Below are 18,946 nucleotides of genomic sequence, written 5' to 3' on the forward strand. Positions count from 1 at the left end.
TCGCCTTGGTTGATCAGACCTCAACTGTTACCTCCGTGGAGCTGCTTGACGTGGTGTAGCCGCTGCGCCGGTACTGGATCTCCGAAGTTGAATTTAGCCGCCTTGACTGCTAGACTCGCCTTTGGAAATTTAAATCCGCCGCTTTGACTGCTCGCCTCGTCTTGAAACTCCTTGAACCTCCTTTTTCGACTGCGCCAGTGTAATGTTCTCGACAGCTTGGTACCTACTATCGTAGTTCTAATAGCAGATAAGTGGCTGCCGAGATATTATAGTTGCGGGTCGCAGACAATTTGTTTGATATTGTAGTCGTGGTTGATAATAAATAAAAGACAGTTGTTGTTTTATTGTGAATTTTATTATATTGTTGATAATTTTTCTAAGTCCAAAATATGCTCGTACAGAGTGGCGTGAAGGTGCTTGCACTAATGGGTGGTAGTACACGTCTGAAAACAGGCCGATTCGGGCTCCCTTTTATATGCAGTTCCCCGTACCCCTTGCCTATAGATACTGTATCTCGGCTCACGGATGTGGTTTGTGTGAACATCGTTCCAGCCCACGCCTTTCATGACTTCCAGTATAATTCTGTGTATTCGGTTTGAGATAATCACTAATATTTTTTATATTGGATATCGTCACGTACAGCGTATAGCGTTGTAATCAAAATAATCATATAGTATATATTTTTATATTTGAACATCTTCCGTACCCTTACCATAATTATGGTTCAGTGAGTTCCTAATATCTACCGTCTCTTCCCCAAGACATTAAAATGTAATATACAGAAAGAACCCTTACCTCCGTTTCTATTATCCGATGTATGCCGAATTACAGTATCTAAATTATAGTATAGTATAGTTATGTACCTGTGGGATTTGTTTTATTGTTAAGTAGTAACTTGCTTACTACAATAAACACAAAAGTTGTATAACGTTTTGATTGCAAATAACGTAAAACAATATTTTTTTTTCAAATGCAAGCCCTGTGGGTAACACATAGATGGTTGGGATGATGTTAGCGTAGTGCACAAAACCCTGGGAGAGCATCATTATAATTTATTGTTAGCAACAGATTCAGCATCCGCCCACGATCAGATGATAGAACCCGAGCTGGTAAGAAAGCTGTGGGAACTCCGCGACGCGCAATAGATTCTATGAATTAGATCTTGGCACTGTGAATTTACATCGAACTACAATTTGTTGATCATTTGACGCTTCTACCACCAACCTATCAACCTTCTCCTATAAGACGGGTGCACACAACACTAGTTAATTTTTACAGACCTTATATAAGTTCAAATTAGAACAAAATTAGGTATATATTAAAACCAAGAATACCTATAACTGTTATAGTAAAGTTATTTTGTTTTCAGTGAAAAATATTATTCGTGGGTATATGAAAATGTTAGAGTATATTATTATATTTTATACATACAATTACAATTTCAAATGTAATTGTTATACTACCTACTTTTGTACTTATGCTTAAAAGTAAAATAAATTACATTAACCACAAAAATTTCATCAAATAAGGACTCGTATACAATTTATTATTTTAGATAATTTTATTTAAATTTAACGCCATCCATTTCAATGACACACTGTACAGCAGAATGACTTTCACTTTACACAGTTTTCGATTTTGAAATTTTAAGATTTTTTTTTCCATTATAAGTCAGTTTTACATTCTTTAAATCACTTTTTTCGATAATTTTTAAAAACTTAAAATTTTTTAGGATATATGTAGGTTGCATTATAAAGTAAAATTGTTTAGGTTCAAAATGCATTAAACAAGATTTTTTACTTCATTATATTCACAGCCATAATTATAATAATTTAAAAATCAAATTGAAACATCCATATTATAAAGTCTCGTGGACTCATATGAGCAACAAAAAAAAATTTTATCATGAAGAATTTCGTAAAATAGAAGTAAATATCTACATTTGGATCTCTAAAATATTAAGTTAAACAGAACATTTTGTTATTTGGAAGTTCATTGTAGGGAAGTTTCCCTGTAGTTATACTATAAATATATAATTACAGTGGATACTTTTTTTTTAACATATTTGTTTTAAATAGTTTCACTTTGAGGACTCCCTAGTGTCTACGAATATATCTTTCTATGTGGACAATAATTGAAATGTCCGATAGTCTATATTTTTACCTATGATAGTGGTAGGTACGTGTCCAATATTTTAAATTATTATTTAAGATAATCACGAGATTCGGGGTATTGGCATTTAAATTCAGAGCACTAAGCACCCTTAGAACGCCTGTGATTTACGCCGATGCGCATAGGTCAACATTTTCAAATTACCACTGGAGTCCTGGTGCTGTTATAGGGAACATAACGATATATTTTGGTATAAGCTCACATTTGTGTAAAAATAAAAGAACGGTCATAACAGGTATCGGTGATAAATTTAAATTTTTTCGATGGCTGAAAATTAAACAACATTCAAACATGAAACATGTAAAATGAAAAAACATAAAATTTCTTATAATATTCAGATTACGTTTTTTGAAATTCCAAAAACTTTGTTGAACTATACGTCTATACCTTCGTCAATTTATTATTAAATACAATTATAGTAAACTTTGAAATACTACTTTTCCTACTGAAATTATGGGTTGTAAGCGTAAATTCAAAATCAATGATGATGGTGACTAATTATAATGACCACGTAAGAATATCGAAAAAAAATGCCGTAATTCATTGACCGCGATCAATTGGCTGACTGGATAAGCTTATCGCGTTATCTGTTGTCCTAGAAATATAAAAATAAATATCAAAAACATTTATTTTTTTATTTTTTGATAAATTTAGCCAAACTTATGAGAGTTATTAAATTACAATTTAGATTCTGAGCGGAGCGAGGAGCATAGTGGTTTTACTATGGTGTTTATTTTTTTTTTATATTCTGTATACATAATTTAAACCAGAAGGAGTGCTTTGATTTCAACATATAGTACCTTATCTTTTAGCAAATTGGATTTGAAGATGGTACACAGGGATGGCACGAGAAAAATCTGTTAGAGGGGGAGGGGGGGGCTGTCATACAAAAATTAAAAAATAAACTACAAAAATAACTAGTTACTTATTATTTTTAACGTGTCAGATTAGATTATTTTACACATTATTTCAACCATAATTTAGGGTTGACGGTATTTTAAAATTATTTTGGTAAATGATATACCGTAAAAAACTGAATGAACGGTTTTAGTGCTGTTTTCTAGTATCAATGGTAATATTATGAATCATATTATGAATATTATTATCTGTATATATAAAAAGACTTGTCCTGGGTGATTCATCATCGCCTAGCCGGAACTGCTGAAGCTATGGATATGAAATTTTCAGTAAATGTACTTATTACTATGTATAGGCGCACTAAGAAAGGATTTTTCGAAATTCGCATTTTAAAGGGTAAAAAGAGCATAAAATAGTTAATTTTTAACGGTGGGTGAGAGGTTCGCGGTGCGGCAGCCGTCGACGCGCGGTGGCTAGACGTGGCCGCCCAAATTTCCCCTTCCATGTCACCGCCGCCGACACCGCCAACCACCGCGCCGCCAACGAGCAGACGATAGAGCAATAGACCGACGAGCAGATATATAGATATGTCTCGGATATTCAAAACTTTATCGATAACACATTATAATATTATTAATTTTGATTTTAAATTAACATGGTGGCATGACGTGTCATTTATGATTCTATTATAACGCTTGCCGCAATAATCGACGACGCACACAGGCTTTCCCAACAGGAGTAGAAGTGGGGGTAGGCATGCTGTACTCTATGGCATGTTGTCCTACGCTCGCACCACTGACCAACATACGCGTAGCGTTTATATTTCATTTGTATAACGACACTCACGGCTTGCGAACTGTTTTACTTATTATTGTAGTATTCGGCACATGCTGTGAAGCTGTGATACGTCTTTAGCGTTTTTTTATTTTCAGGTGTTTTACTTATTATTTTTGAATAATAACGCGTCTTCGTATACGCACACTTACCTACATACTTCATTAACTGTGTATAGGCGCACTAAGAAAGGATTTTTCAAAATTCGCATTTTAAAGAGTAAAAAGAGCATAAAATAGTTAATTTTTAATTAACGGTGAGTGAGATTCGCGGTACGGCAGCCGTTGACGCGCGGTGGCTAGACGTGGCCGCCCAAATTTCCCCTTCCGTGTCACCGCCACCGACACCGACCGGCTTAATACCGAACCGAAAATAAACCGAACGACGAGCAGATATATAGATATGTCTCGGATACTCAACACTTTATCGATAACACATTATATTATTAATTTCGATTTTAAAATAATACGGTGGCATGTGGCGTTTATGATTCTATTATAACGCTTGCCATAATCGACGACGCGCGAAGCACACAGGCTTTTCCAACAGGAGTAGTAGTGTGGGTAGGCATGCTGAGAGTTGTTAGTATAGATAAAAATGAATGGTCGTGTGTAGATTAGACCTCTGTGAAGAAGATAGGCTAATTTAAAAAGTGTTAAATTTGTTTTTTTTTTTATTCATCGGATTTGTATTAATTGATTATATTAATCCTCCGTGGGTGGAATTAAGTAAAAATGACAAACTTGGTACAATTTTTATACTTTAGAGTTAAATCTTACACTTACGTACAAACAGCACGGGGTCCGCGATCTACCGCAGGTAGATTGCCTACCTGATAAAATACTGCTGCGAATCAGAATTTTTATTCCTGGCAACAGAAAAGTTAGGATAAATTGTGAACACCATACACCATACACCGAATATTAAATAACGAATTGAACAAAGTTTGAGTCTTATACAATTGGTACATTTAACGGGCAACGAAGTGCCAGCGGGATCAGCTAGTATATCATATTATAAATCAATTTATGATACATACACAAAAATCCCGTGTCATGTCTTTTTCCGGAATAAACTCCTACAACAAAGTTTGAGTCATATAGAGTTGATACATTTAACAGGCAACGAAGTGCATGGGATCAGCTAGTATATTATAGATTCTAATATTATATATTATAGTATATAATAAAGTATATAATGTGAAACAATAAAAGTAAAAAATATCGATACTAGTTAGATTTTATTTATTATTTCGGTATACCGTACCATATCGGTATTTAGGTATACCGAAACATTTCGGTTTTTCGGTATACCGTTTCAAACCGGTACCTATTGAAATCAATACCGTAATACCGAAGATTATTTTCAGTACCGTCAGCCCTACCGTAATTATAATTATATGCCACTGGACAAAATATTATTAGTTTTAAATAATTACAAAAGTGGGTGTTAATTGGAGATGTCCATTTAGTACCTACCTACAATAGCTACAACCTACTTCAAAACAGTATATAGGTATCAGTAAAGATGTAAAAGTTCTTTTAAAATCGGTTATCAAACATGAACATTCACTGCGTAAAAATTTAACGAAAAACCGACATCTAATATTATGAACGCTCGTTAAAATTAATGTGCAAAGTAGTTCAATGAAATGTCGCAGATGTAACATTGAATGATGTAAATTTCATTCGTTTGAGAAAAAAACGCATTCGCAACTATCAAAATCTATTGATTTTTATAAAATGATATAAAATTACAAACATTTATAAATTATAAGGATAGAGGTACCTATTATAATATGTATATCAACTATTATTTTTATAAAATGCCACTGATCGTTACGTATTGGTAAGTCCACATTATACATTTTTGAGGACAGAGTATAAATCTTAGTTAGTGGAAAATATATTACGCCGTGAAAATGCACCATACCTACCATACCTACCTAGATTTTTTTCAAATATATTTTGCAATAGTATATAGGTTAGGTATATCTACCCCTAATTTGATTTTTCACTGTTAAAAAATATATATATTTTATTATTCTTAAAAAATTTAAACAGTAGACTTTTATAAAAATTAAATATATTTAATTATAAAAATTTTAACCATCTCATCATAAGTTCACTTAAGTTTTTATTAAATTTTAACGGATCTCCCCCACATCTTTGCTTTTAGTCTTACAATCTAAATGATCTATGATTCACCAATTGGCACAGTGCACAATGCAATTTATTGTATTTAGTACAATATGCCTCAATGTATTTCTGTAAAGTAAATAATTAAAAAACTGAATTATGTGACAATATTACAATAAAGTTCGATTCATTATAGGATTTATTTTTAAAATATTTAAAAATAAACATAAATTATTGTACAAAAAAGATAAAAAAAGATATTTAACGAGAATTATTTTCAATATTTACCTATAATTGGTATTTTTTCCATAATAATTTTGGGAATTTAATTAATTCTTAAAACAATTAATTCATTTTTATAAAAAGAAAAATATACCGTAATGAATATTTATTAATTAGAATTGATAATTTTTTTATGTTTGAATACCTAAATATAAAATACGATTATTGGTTTTCAGTAAATTGAAGACATTCCGATAATTGAATTTTTCTATAATTGATGACAATCTAGTGGAAAAGGTGGAATATAATTGCCTCAATCTAGAGAAAAAAAAATAAATTGCGTACAAATAATTTTAGGGAATCGTGTTCTAGCCAAGTAAGTAAGGGGTTAGGTGTAAAATGTTAGGTTTGGTGGAGATAAATTATTATCAAATTAATTTAGTTAATAATGCAAGATAATATTATTTGTACGATCATACAGGATGCTCGAATAACTCAATATACACACACATGTATGGCTCGTCGTTTTTAGTTATCCATTGTTTTTATTTTAAGTATAGAAGTATTAAATATTACAATAGTATTATTTTATTACAACACGGGCTTGAAAACGAAAATATTTTTTCTGATTTCAATTTCGGTGTCGGATATCAGTGTTTATTTTTTCTAATTTCGGTTTCGGTTTCAGATGTCAGTATTGATTTTTTCCGATTTCGCTTTCGGTTTCAGATATCGGTATTTATTTTTTCCGATTTCGGACACCGGTATTGATTTTTAATAAAGGTCGTCGGAACTTTTCAATAGTGCACGTCGATTCTTCCTTTTGAATATAATATGTAAAGTATAACTTACTTACAGGATTGGTCGATTGTCTTCCCATTTTAATAAGTAACAAAGACACAAAGTACAAACAATGTATTCATAATGTTAAGAAGAGTAAAGACCACGAGAAACTACGATAAAATATGTCTGAATGCCTACAAAATAGGTAATAACTTAAATGATCACAGTTAGATCTTAGATGGTATTATCCAAATGTCAATCACAATATGATCACAATTGTTGACTGACAATGACAGAGACCACTGACCAGTGTGATTGGTGGTGGGTTGGGAAGTTAAACATTTTTCAGTCGATGGCTTTTAGGGAAACCCAGACAATTATGTTATAACTTTATAAGTATTTATAAGTTTATAACATAAATATTAATACCTAATTTATAAGTATACTATACAGTACTATATAATATACTCAGCATCACATTATTTATTGTTTGCGTCGCGGCAATTGTGTTAATTTAAGGGTCAGAACCCTAGAACCCTACCCCTGCGTACGCCACTGTTTACTGATGAAAATCGTGAATGTTCAATTTGTAAAAGAAAAGGCCAATCCAGACTAATTTTCCTGTAACTCCAAAAATCTCTCAAAGTGGTTAATTTGACCATACCTACTTATTTCGGTGAGTATTGATATGAAGTGAACGATATGTTCCAGTGTTTATATTGAGGTATGCGGAAAGAAACATGTTATACAAAATATGGTACCAATGACCGCGTTTGTACACGCAGTAATCGATAAACCTAGCGCGGATAGGTCGATTTGTGTAGAGGTGGGCGTGCTTTTAGAACAACTATATACTATCGATATTATCGACGGATCATTTCTTCGAAGAATAAAACAAAATAACAACAATACAGGAAAATGATATATAGTAGTAATATGTAATTATAGTAATAATAATATGTATAAATATTATATTTTATATTCTAGCTTTCAAATCCGTTTTTTCATAGTGGATTTCGAATTCGCTATGATCAATAAGACCGAGATATTATTGGTATCCGGCGCCATCTCTAACAGTTTAGAAAAATATAAACCGATGAAACTGGAGGACAATCGAAGGGGTCCGTGCAAGAACGAGATAACTCCATTTTTTAAAACTTTTCAGGAAACGATAATGTTATTTTAAAAATATTTAAATATTTAATTTCCAAATAATATAATAAAATTTGGAAATGAATTTAGATACATTATGACCACGATGAAAAATATGCCGTAGTAATTGATTTGATTTTCTTAATTTCTTTGAGATGATAGTTAATATTAACCTACATTTTTGGAGTTATCTTGTTTTTTGACCAGATCCATGTATTTATTATTTATTCATAATTTGTTTTAATACAAAAAAAATATTATTATTCAGACTATGTTTTATAAATTTGTAAAAAATATAAAAAAAATAATAAATAAAATATAATAATAATAATAAAAAAAAATATATATATATATATAATTATGTACCACTCCGGAGTTATCTGGTTTTTCAACGGAAAAAAAACCAGACAACTCCATTTACTTTATATCTCCTATACGAATGATCGGAATTGTCTCGTTCTTGCACAGATATACTCGTAATTTTTTTCTTGATAATACACAGCCAAAATCCCATTTTTCGAAAAAAAATTAAGTTATCTCGTTCTTGCACGGACCCCTTTTATTATCTTCTTGTACTTATGCAAGACGATAAGTTAAGGAGGTTCCGGCGCTGTGACTTGGGAAAAGTTGTGCAAACAATCAAAAGGGTATTTCGGAATAAACCAAACTTGACCACATCATTGTTGGAACAATTATACACAAGTGTAAGCCATCAGGGGGAGTCGACTTTGTCAACGGTATACCTACAGAAATATTTGCGCATCGATAACAGGGAGCCAATAATAGTTTTTTGGAATGGGACGATATATTGTTTTTTGTAAGGCGCTAATCGCCAGAACTTTATATATTATTTTATGTAAGGCGCTAATCGCCAGTATTTTATATATTGTTTATTTACTTATTGTAGCGACGCATAGTGTGTGCCGTTTATTATTATTATTATTATTATTATTGTTATAAACATTATAGGAAGGGTTTGCTCGGCGAACCTGTCCACTTCCTGTTGAGTACTAAACCATATACACACATACCACATAGGTCGGTCGGGGAGTAGTGGTGTAACGGCGCACGAAGTATTTTGGTGACCGGGCGGCACGGTCTATTATTGTTCGTACCCGGCCCGTAAAAGGGGTATTTTAGTATTTTTAAATATAACAGCATATAGCGATAGGAATAATGATGAATTCAATTTAAAACTAACTAATATAGAAACAAAGGAAACCTTATATTCAGGGTACATAGGAAAAATTAATAAAAACGTCAAAATGTTAAACTTATTGGAAGCACATGGATTGGTGTGCAATACGAATCATCATATCACGCATTGTCACGATCCAATTGCTGCCGTAGTTTTAACAAAATGCGATTTGACTATGTAGTCGCGAAAATAAGGCAGATATATTGATATAGACTAGGTAAGAAATATAGGAAAAAAAACGGTCATCCAGCCTATGATATTACCAAGTATATTTGATGATATTATTGTGAAAAAAGTAATTTATATATAATAACCTATTTACGTGGAGCCTAAGTGCCTTGTTTTCAATTTTCAATCCTTAGCTATAAAAGTTGAACATTTTATAAATATTTAACTACAAAATAATTATTAAATTATAAATTTGATAAATTTTGTCAAAATTTGAACTTTGAATACTTATTAAAAAAAATTGTGCATATGTATTTTTAATATTTTTCAACTGCTATTAGAACGATATATCAGGAGCTTTATATTAAATTTTCACGCTTTTTTTTTTACCCAACAAATAAAATTTTATTGATATTTATAGAAAAAAAAACTAAAAAAATTGAATACTGACAATGTCCGTAAACAGCTCAAAAAGAGTCAAATTATTTTCAAAATTTGATCGTGTATAGAAAATGCTAATACAAACATTCAGTGAATTTTTCAAGTACCTACAGTAATTTGTTTTTTAATTACAATAAAATAGGAAAATTGTTACATGAGAAATTTTCAAGTATCTACAGTCATGTATCAATGTTATAAACATATGAATTTCAAACGCTCATAGAAATTTAATTTGAATTCTTGTAAACATTTTTTTTTTTTGATTAAGGTAGACAAATTTATGTATAATCTTGTATTACATTTTCAAATCTTAGATTTAAAAAGAAAAATTTTTATGAATTCTCAACTCAAAATAGTTTGCTAATTTTCGTGATTTTTCCGTATTTTGTCAAGATTTGAACTTTAAATGCTTATAAATAAAAACTGTGACTAAGGATTTTTAATTTTTTTTATCTGCTTTGAAACAATACCCTAGGAGCCTTCTTTTAAATTTTCAAGCTTTTTTACCCAATCAATTTTATTGATATTTATAGAAAAAAAAAACTAAAAAAAATGGAAACTGAAAATGTCCGTAAACCGCTCAAAATATTTGGAAAATGTTATGGTGTATAAAAAATGCTAATATAAACGTTCAGTCAAATTTCATGTAACTACGGTCATTTGTTTTAGAGTTACACCAAAAACCAAAATCGATTTTTTCGTAAACAGATTTTGCATATACAAATTCCCGTTTTTCCTTAATTTTTCTTTTGTTTTTCACGGAGCTTTTGAAAACTACTGAGAATTTTTTGCTTTTGACCAACTAGATTCACTTTTCTATCAGAAAAGTTACTGTTGAAGAAAATCCAAGCACTTTTACTGTCCTAAAAGGTGATGACAGACACAAAAAAAAAACACACATTGTAAAATCAATACATTTAACTCAATAATATTGTATTCAAAAGGGGAAATATAAACTTATATTATATAATTAACTAACATTTTCACACTTCTAATATTATAATGTCAGGTAATCAAAATAATCTCTTATTATATTAATTAAAAAAAAACAACAGAATGTAATTGAATAAGTACTGTAAATTACATTATAATTGTAAAACGTCATAAAATATGTATAACAAAATAGTTACCTGTTATAACAAGATTGTAAATGTAAAACATATATATCAATTGTAACTTGTAATAACAAGATTGTAATGAAATGTAAAATATATATTACAAAATTGTAATCAATGTAAATGTATATCAAAATTGTAAAATCAACTACTGTTGACTATTGAACTTAACTATCATTGTTAAAGATTCTTAGCCTTTATAGGCTAATAACCTTTTTTTTTTGGCAGGAAGGTGTAAAGGAATAGCTTTACGTACTAATATATAATATATGTGGGTAATTGATTCACGTATTAGTGTATAAGTATTGCTCTACTCGCAGAGGCAGTTCTCCTTGAGTTGTTATGGTCTCCTGGACGTAATCTCATAGTTAGAAGCCATATTCTATTTAGGCAAACTAATCAAGAAGAGCGTACAACATCAAATTAACATTACGAGGCGGCAGTTTCACTAAATTGCGAGTATAACAACTTTGTGCACAGCTACATCCACCTCAAGGACACCCTGTGCACGCGCCAATACTATCAAAGGAACCGACATTGTATATATGAGGGCTTGGAGCACAGCATAAGCAGATGTACCTGGACCAGTAACACAGAAGCGCCTTCACGCCACTAGCCATATACAGGACGACTACTACTACCACGACGATATTATACATTTTATTCTGTTATAATAAAAACATTGCATTTACTATTCTAATTTGACTATACTATTATTTTCAAAATCATCTACATAATGAATCCCTGAAGGGGCAGCACGTAACAGTATAATGGATGGTATTAAATTTGAATTCAATGATATATAATATCATTATATACGAAAAACGATTCTGAGCGGTGACGGTTTGCCTGTGTGGATATTTTATATTATATTTATATAGTTTTACTTATTAATAATACGGCAGCCGGTAAGTTGAATTAATATTATAAAATTACAACAAAATAACTAAAATCGTTATTCTTGGTTATTTAATTTCGTCCAAATTTGAACATAAAATAACTATAAAAGAAACTGCATGTATTTTTGGTGATAGTATATGAAAGAAGTATGTTATTTAACTTACAATTTTAGCTTTATAGTTACAATATTGTAATAACGTAGAAATAAGATAAATAGAATAAATACGACTCCTGTCGATAGTTATATTAAAATAGTAAAAGTTAGAGTAGTAAAATTACGCTATTACCTTCCTCCAGGTGTTCGGAGGGCTCTCGAGATCGTGTATTCGAGAATTAGATCAAATACACCGTACAATATAATTTTATGAAAAAAAGCACATGGAATTTATTAACTGCTATCAACATAAAATATTATATTATATGCCTTACCTAATTCGCAGTTGTTTGTAGATAATATTGTAGGAGTTTTAGGTTTTAGATAAAACAAAGTAATACTTCAAATACACAAATTGAATTAACGAACGCACTGATTATTGCTCGCATAAGGAGTCCAGTTGTCGCTCGTTGAAATCGGTTTCTTTTGGACTTGAGAGGTTGTTACTCTGGTGGTTGGTGCTCATGCACTGATTTAAGGGACGGACGCGAGGATGCTGACCAGAGAGTGGTGGGTGGCTTTGTCACTAAATTATCGTGGGCCTGGAAACTAGATTATTCTTTGGCGTCAGCATAAAATAAGGTCACACACATCCTACGTAATTTTGTTATGATTGCGTGTCGATATCTTAGTTGTCGTTGTCAATGGTTTTATTTGATACGACCGATTTCTACAAGCGACAGTCTGGCCGTTGTTTATTATTCTGTAAAATTTTAGTTTATTATAAGGGTGTGTGAGCATATCATTACATCCACCCTGCACTTTTTTGTGTTGTGCCCTCACAACGCCACTCGTGGGCGAGAGTGAGAGCAATACAAATATTTAAGTAGAGGAGAGATAAAGTGAGAATAAGTTGAAAGATGAAAGTTGAAAGTTGAAAGTTGAAAAAGTTATACAATTTAAACTAGACATTTATATATTATATATATAAAGAAAACAAATTTTACTATACAATCTAATAGGGGCAATGTAAATAATATTAAAGTTTACATAAAAAAATTAGGAAGATAGAACTGAAGCTGACAGTTCGTACTCCCCGCATCCCATTGATATGTTTCTATTCTTATATATTTTATATTTTAGTTCCCTATATGGTGTTGTAATGATAGCTATACAATTTTTATTTTTTTTTTAATTTAATATTTGTGTACAATATATTGTCATGTTCACATTTTATGAATTTTTACATATTTTGGTTTTTATTCTATATATTCTACATAGTTTTAACTTTTAACTAATCTAACTATACATTTGTCATATAAACTTTGCTTACAATGTATTTAGTTCATAGACACATTTTTTTTTTTTGTGTTTATGTTAACCTAAAAGTTAAACAAAGTTAATTTTTTTTATATATTTTTTTTTTTTTTTGGTATTTCTTATGCTTAACATTTATTTTCTTATTAGTACTAGCTGAAAATTAGGTTTATTTTTTGTATTCACTGCTTTAAATTTATCTTATACCTTATACTAGCTTCAATTAGGTTAATCATTTTACATTTTTTTTTTCTTACATTTTTTTACATTTGTTTTCAAGCTTATGCTGACTTAAATAAGTTAGAAAAAATTGTACACATTGTTTGTACTTGACTTGCTTCAACATTTTTTTTTATATCTTATACTAACTTAAATTAGGTTAATCATTTTACATTTTTTTTTTTAAATTTCGTTTTTTTTTACATTTGTTTTCAAGCTTATGTTATATAAGCTTATGCTATATTTTTTTTTCATACAATATATAATGTCGTTTTCTGCTGTTTTTTTTATATTTTTACCCGAATGTATCGAAAATTACTAGAAATTATACATTTTATACATTTCAAAATCATGCTTAAAATCTAAGCAGTTTTACTGTCCTAAAAGATGATGACAGACACAAAAATAAAAAAATCGTCCACTCAGAATCTAAAATAAACAAATTACAAAGGTTAATTTTAAATTTAAAGTCTCACAGTTAAATCTGGCTGTTGGCCATGCCACGTACACTGCAGCACCGATTGTTCGATGATGACTTAATAATATGTAAATGGTTTCAAAATAATCATATCGTACAAAGCGAGAATACACAATTGCAAACCACTAAGTACAAAACAATAGCCAATAGGTACATTGGAACCATCGACGACAGCTCCGCTGTACGCGGATCGAATGTATTGTGTGAGCCGCTGACGATCCGACCGTTTCAGCTGTCCGTGGTCCGTGCATTTGATTAAACACTTAATGTTTTACATTTTATGTTCGAGGAAATACGACATTGGGCTTACGGAAAGACTTCTAATCGAAACAAAAAACACATATTATGGACATGGTGCACAGTCACGTGCTCTCCGACGGTTACGGTCTTGTTTTGTTTAAAAGCGTACCACATTTATCGGGAAAACATACGTCGGCACCTTCGATCGACACAGCTATGGCTGAATTAAAAGGACCGTATCGTACGGATTCAAAATCGACAACGACCGCCGTTATCGGTTTATCGGAGAGATAATAAAATACAGTAGGTAGAATCTCAATAATCCGGATTAATTGGGGCTCTAGATTGTCCGAATAAATGAAAGTCCGGATTAAACAAAATACCCTACGTGATTGTATTATTGATTTAAGAATATGTATTATATAATATTAACAATTGGATAAAGTAAATGACAATTTGTTATTGGTATTTTGTAAAAATAATCGGGATCACATGTATATTATTATATGGAAAATGAATTGAATTTCTTTTCATGTTTATTTTAATCTGCGGCTCAAACTACACTGCTCTCTATTTCCCAGAAAAGATCTAAAATGTGCGTGTGGCGTCCTCTTAAGTTGAACAAGCAAACCTAAGACATTTTTAAAACTGAGCCTTAGTGATATAAACTCCAGATGGTTTTTATGGATTAGTGGCTGTTTTTGAGAAATAACAGTAAAAACATGGATAAAGTTTGAGTACATGCATAAAATAAACTTAATTGAAAGTATTATTTTATATAACCCAAAGAGAAGGGCTGACACGTGTTGTGCCATAATTATTAGGTACAGCTGTAGTGGACTGTTAAATGAATATAATTATTGTGTACCTACCTATTCCTATGTGTTTAAATATTTAATTCATGTAAGTTATATTATCACCAACGTCATGTATTCATCTTTACATATATCTATATATTATATTAATATTATAAAGAAGAACAATTTTTCGTTTGTCTGGTGTAATCTCTGCATAGGTTTTAAAGAAGTTCAATATCAGTTTGGAGGCAATACTTACCCCCAGTGGCCCAGTGCCAAACCAATATCCATTGTAACTATAAAAAGTATATAATATACAAGCAGTATTTTTGGATTACTCGTTGCTATATAACTATATTACCTATCTATTCTGTGATATTACTCGTACCAATACATCAGCGATGGGTAACTGGTGGTACCATTTTTACCATTCGCGTACCATTTTTAACTGGCCCGTGATCAGGGACGATCCCAAAAAAACCATAGGGGGGTGTATTCTTAAAAATTGTTATTATTTTTAACTTATTATTTTTAATTTATATCAGAATGAAATAACATCAACAAACATAATATGAAATAGGTAATAATTATAATTCATCACTTATTATTATTGTTGTATCTATATTATAAGAATCGTCTTCTCCTATCATAACCTATATAAATATAAAATAATCTCAATATTTGTATTTTCATAAAATGTCCTACCTAATTATTTACCAATGGTTTTAATTTAATTATTAAAAAAATTCATTAAATTTAATAAAAAATATTAGATTCTGAGTGAAACGAGATATGTATAATATTTTTAAAATCTATATTTTTTATATCTATATTAATTAAGGACCCTGCAAACCCTATTAATTTTTCATCAAAACGACCTTAGCGACTGACAAAAATTAAAGTACTTATAGTGGTTCAATTTAATAAATGTAAAGATGTTTTAAATAGTTTTAATTGGTCAACAAGTCTACTTTGCATCGGTCGGAGCATATTTTTTATATTTTAGATATTTTTGAATGTATTCAATACTAAAAATTTATAAATTTATAAAATGTAAAATATTTATCCTCGTCAAGAATTTGATAAAATTGAAAAAGTGCTCAGACCGATGCAAAGTAAACTTGTTTACCAACAAAAACATCTTTACATTTTTTAAATCAAACCACTAGAAGTAACTTAATTTTTGTCAGTGCGACGGCTATTTCACGTCCACAAATTGGTTTTGAATATTTTGATCTAGACATTTAATGACTTGAGCATGTGCGTGCGTGTGACCATAAACCAGATAAAAAATAACAATGTATTGTAAATTGATTTGGGTCGCGGGTGATAGTAGGAGACTAGTAGAGTAGACACACACTAATGATCAACACACACGAAGACTATCAGTAATCGCAGGAACAAAATAATTGCCTAAACACAACTCCTTAAAAATGACACATTTTCAGGGGCCTCAAAACAATATTAACATTTAAACAATTTATTTAATTTTCCTTTCCTTGTCTTAAAAAAATTGGTTTAATTCAAGTGAAAATAAATTCTATTTTGCTGACTGAAAATCAAATATTGCTGAGTGTGGGGGGGGGGGGGGTGGGTGTAACACACCCCCCCCACACCATGACCCACCTTCGGTTCGTCCCTGCCCGTGATACATTTCAATTTACTTTATAAAAATATAAAATGTTAGGATTTTTCTCTATTTTATTTTTTAATATTTATAAAATTATTAAAATCGATGTAATGTTTATCGTAAAACGAAGATATGAATTCTTATCTAATACTGAACTATTAAATGTCTTATTATTATATTATTTATAGGAGCATAGTTAACATAGCTTCTTTTTTTGTATTTTTCTTTCGATGTTCTCTGGCTCACTAGATTTTTTAACTCAAAAAATTGACTCTCTAGTAACATTGAGTTGCCCATTCCTGCTATACATAAATACTAAATATGGTCAAATAGATATATGCTTATGGCTTAGGGATAATTTTGATTTATCTCGTAGTTAGTACAATATACATTTATTATAATTAGCTTAACCTGACAAGGACTGTAGCTACCTACCTACCCATTATAAGAACATATTAGTTTATTATTTATTAGTTCTAAGTTTCTACTTTCTTAACATAATAAGTTTAGAACACCTTAAATCGTTGGATCGTCCGTCCGTTAGTTACCAGTACTTAGTTACGATTGTTATTGATATACATTGTTGGTTTTTATTCATTCATTGTCCATAGTTACCGTAAATACATTTTATAATATGGAATTAAAATGTATTGCGTATTTGCGTTGTATTAAAATAAGTTTAGAAACCGAGAATTTAGCACACTCGCAGAGTGAGCTTTCCCAACTTGTTTATATTAAATACTAGCTGACCCCGTGCCCTTCGTTTCCCGTTAAAAATGCCAACTCTATATGCTATTCAAACTTTGTTCAATTCGTTATTTAATATTCGGTGTAACAGTGTTCAAAAATAAATTTTCATCGGCCATCTTAAATCTCAAAATACTTGTGCAAGCACTACCTACTTTAAAATGCGAATTTTGAAAAATGCTAACTTAATCCTTAAATTCTTAAATTTGCATTAAAAAAAAGGTGGGCAAGTGAGTGTCTCTCTGTTGTAAAGTATGTCTCAAGTGGCCAGTGGATCACTATAATGGATGGTGTTAAGTTTGAATAATGAATTCAATGATATATTATACAAAAAACGATTTTGAGTGTAAGTTGAATATTCAGGTTTTTGCATGGAAATAATGAGACACATTAAATCAGACTCATTAATTATAGGTATATAATACTATATACCTGTTAAGATTAAAAATGATAGGTAATGGTTGATCGAAGATTTTATATCGAATACAAAAGTAAAGAAGGAAGTTATCTCCAACGTTAAACAACAATAAGTACCGTTCTACATTAATTTTTGATTAGAATTGTATGTTTATGTTGGTCACAAAGTAGAAAATAAATAATTCTGGAGTTAAATAATGAGTTGCTGTAATTTTATTTTTTATTCTAAACTTTGTAAATATTAATCTATGAGGTTTTATTCGTGTATCTTAGACTAATGTGTTTATTTTATATATCTTTCTTTATCATGTACAATTTCTTAATAATATTTCTAAACTATATTTGTTTATTTAGCTTTATATGTACTTAGAACCTATACTCTGTATTTTGTAAATTTTATAATTATAATAATTGTATCATATATAATATAATAACTCTCTTTCTCCTACACAAGCTTTGCTTAAAGGAGAAAGATAATCGAAAATATTACTTTCAATAATAATGTAAAAAAATTAAAAAAAAAAAATTAATATAAATAAAAACAGAAATGTATAATAACATTGAAAGGACGTCACACCCGCCACTTCGACGTTCGTATGTTGGTTTTTTACGATTGTTCACTTTTTAAGTGAGTTATGAACATTTTTAATTCACGCTATATTACATAGGAATAACTTGCTAAAAAACTGATCCATCGTCCAAAAACATTATAAGAACACAGATTATGTTCCTACCATCAAATTTCATAGTAGGTCGATTCACTCTCATTTTTAAACTAACTAAACTAAACATGATCTTCTGAGCGTAAATTTACTATGTTACGCACTTGTAAGACGGAGACAACACTTCGAGCGTGGAGTATTCATAATACCTAAAACCTTTTTTAATAAAAACAAAAAATAGCTATCTTTATTTTGGAACAATTTTTTTTAACGAAAATAATAAAATACATTTTTAATGAAGACAGGTTATGAGTTGTAGTTCTGACTGATGACCAGATCAACATAATATTTATGCGTATGATTT

This window comes from Metopolophium dirhodum, chromosome 1 (genome assembly GCF_019925205.1).
Source record: "Metopolophium dirhodum isolate CAU chromosome 1, ASM1992520v1, whole genome shotgun sequence".
Taxonomy (NCBI): domain Eukaryota; kingdom Metazoa; phylum Arthropoda; class Insecta; order Hemiptera; family Aphididae; genus Metopolophium; species Metopolophium dirhodum.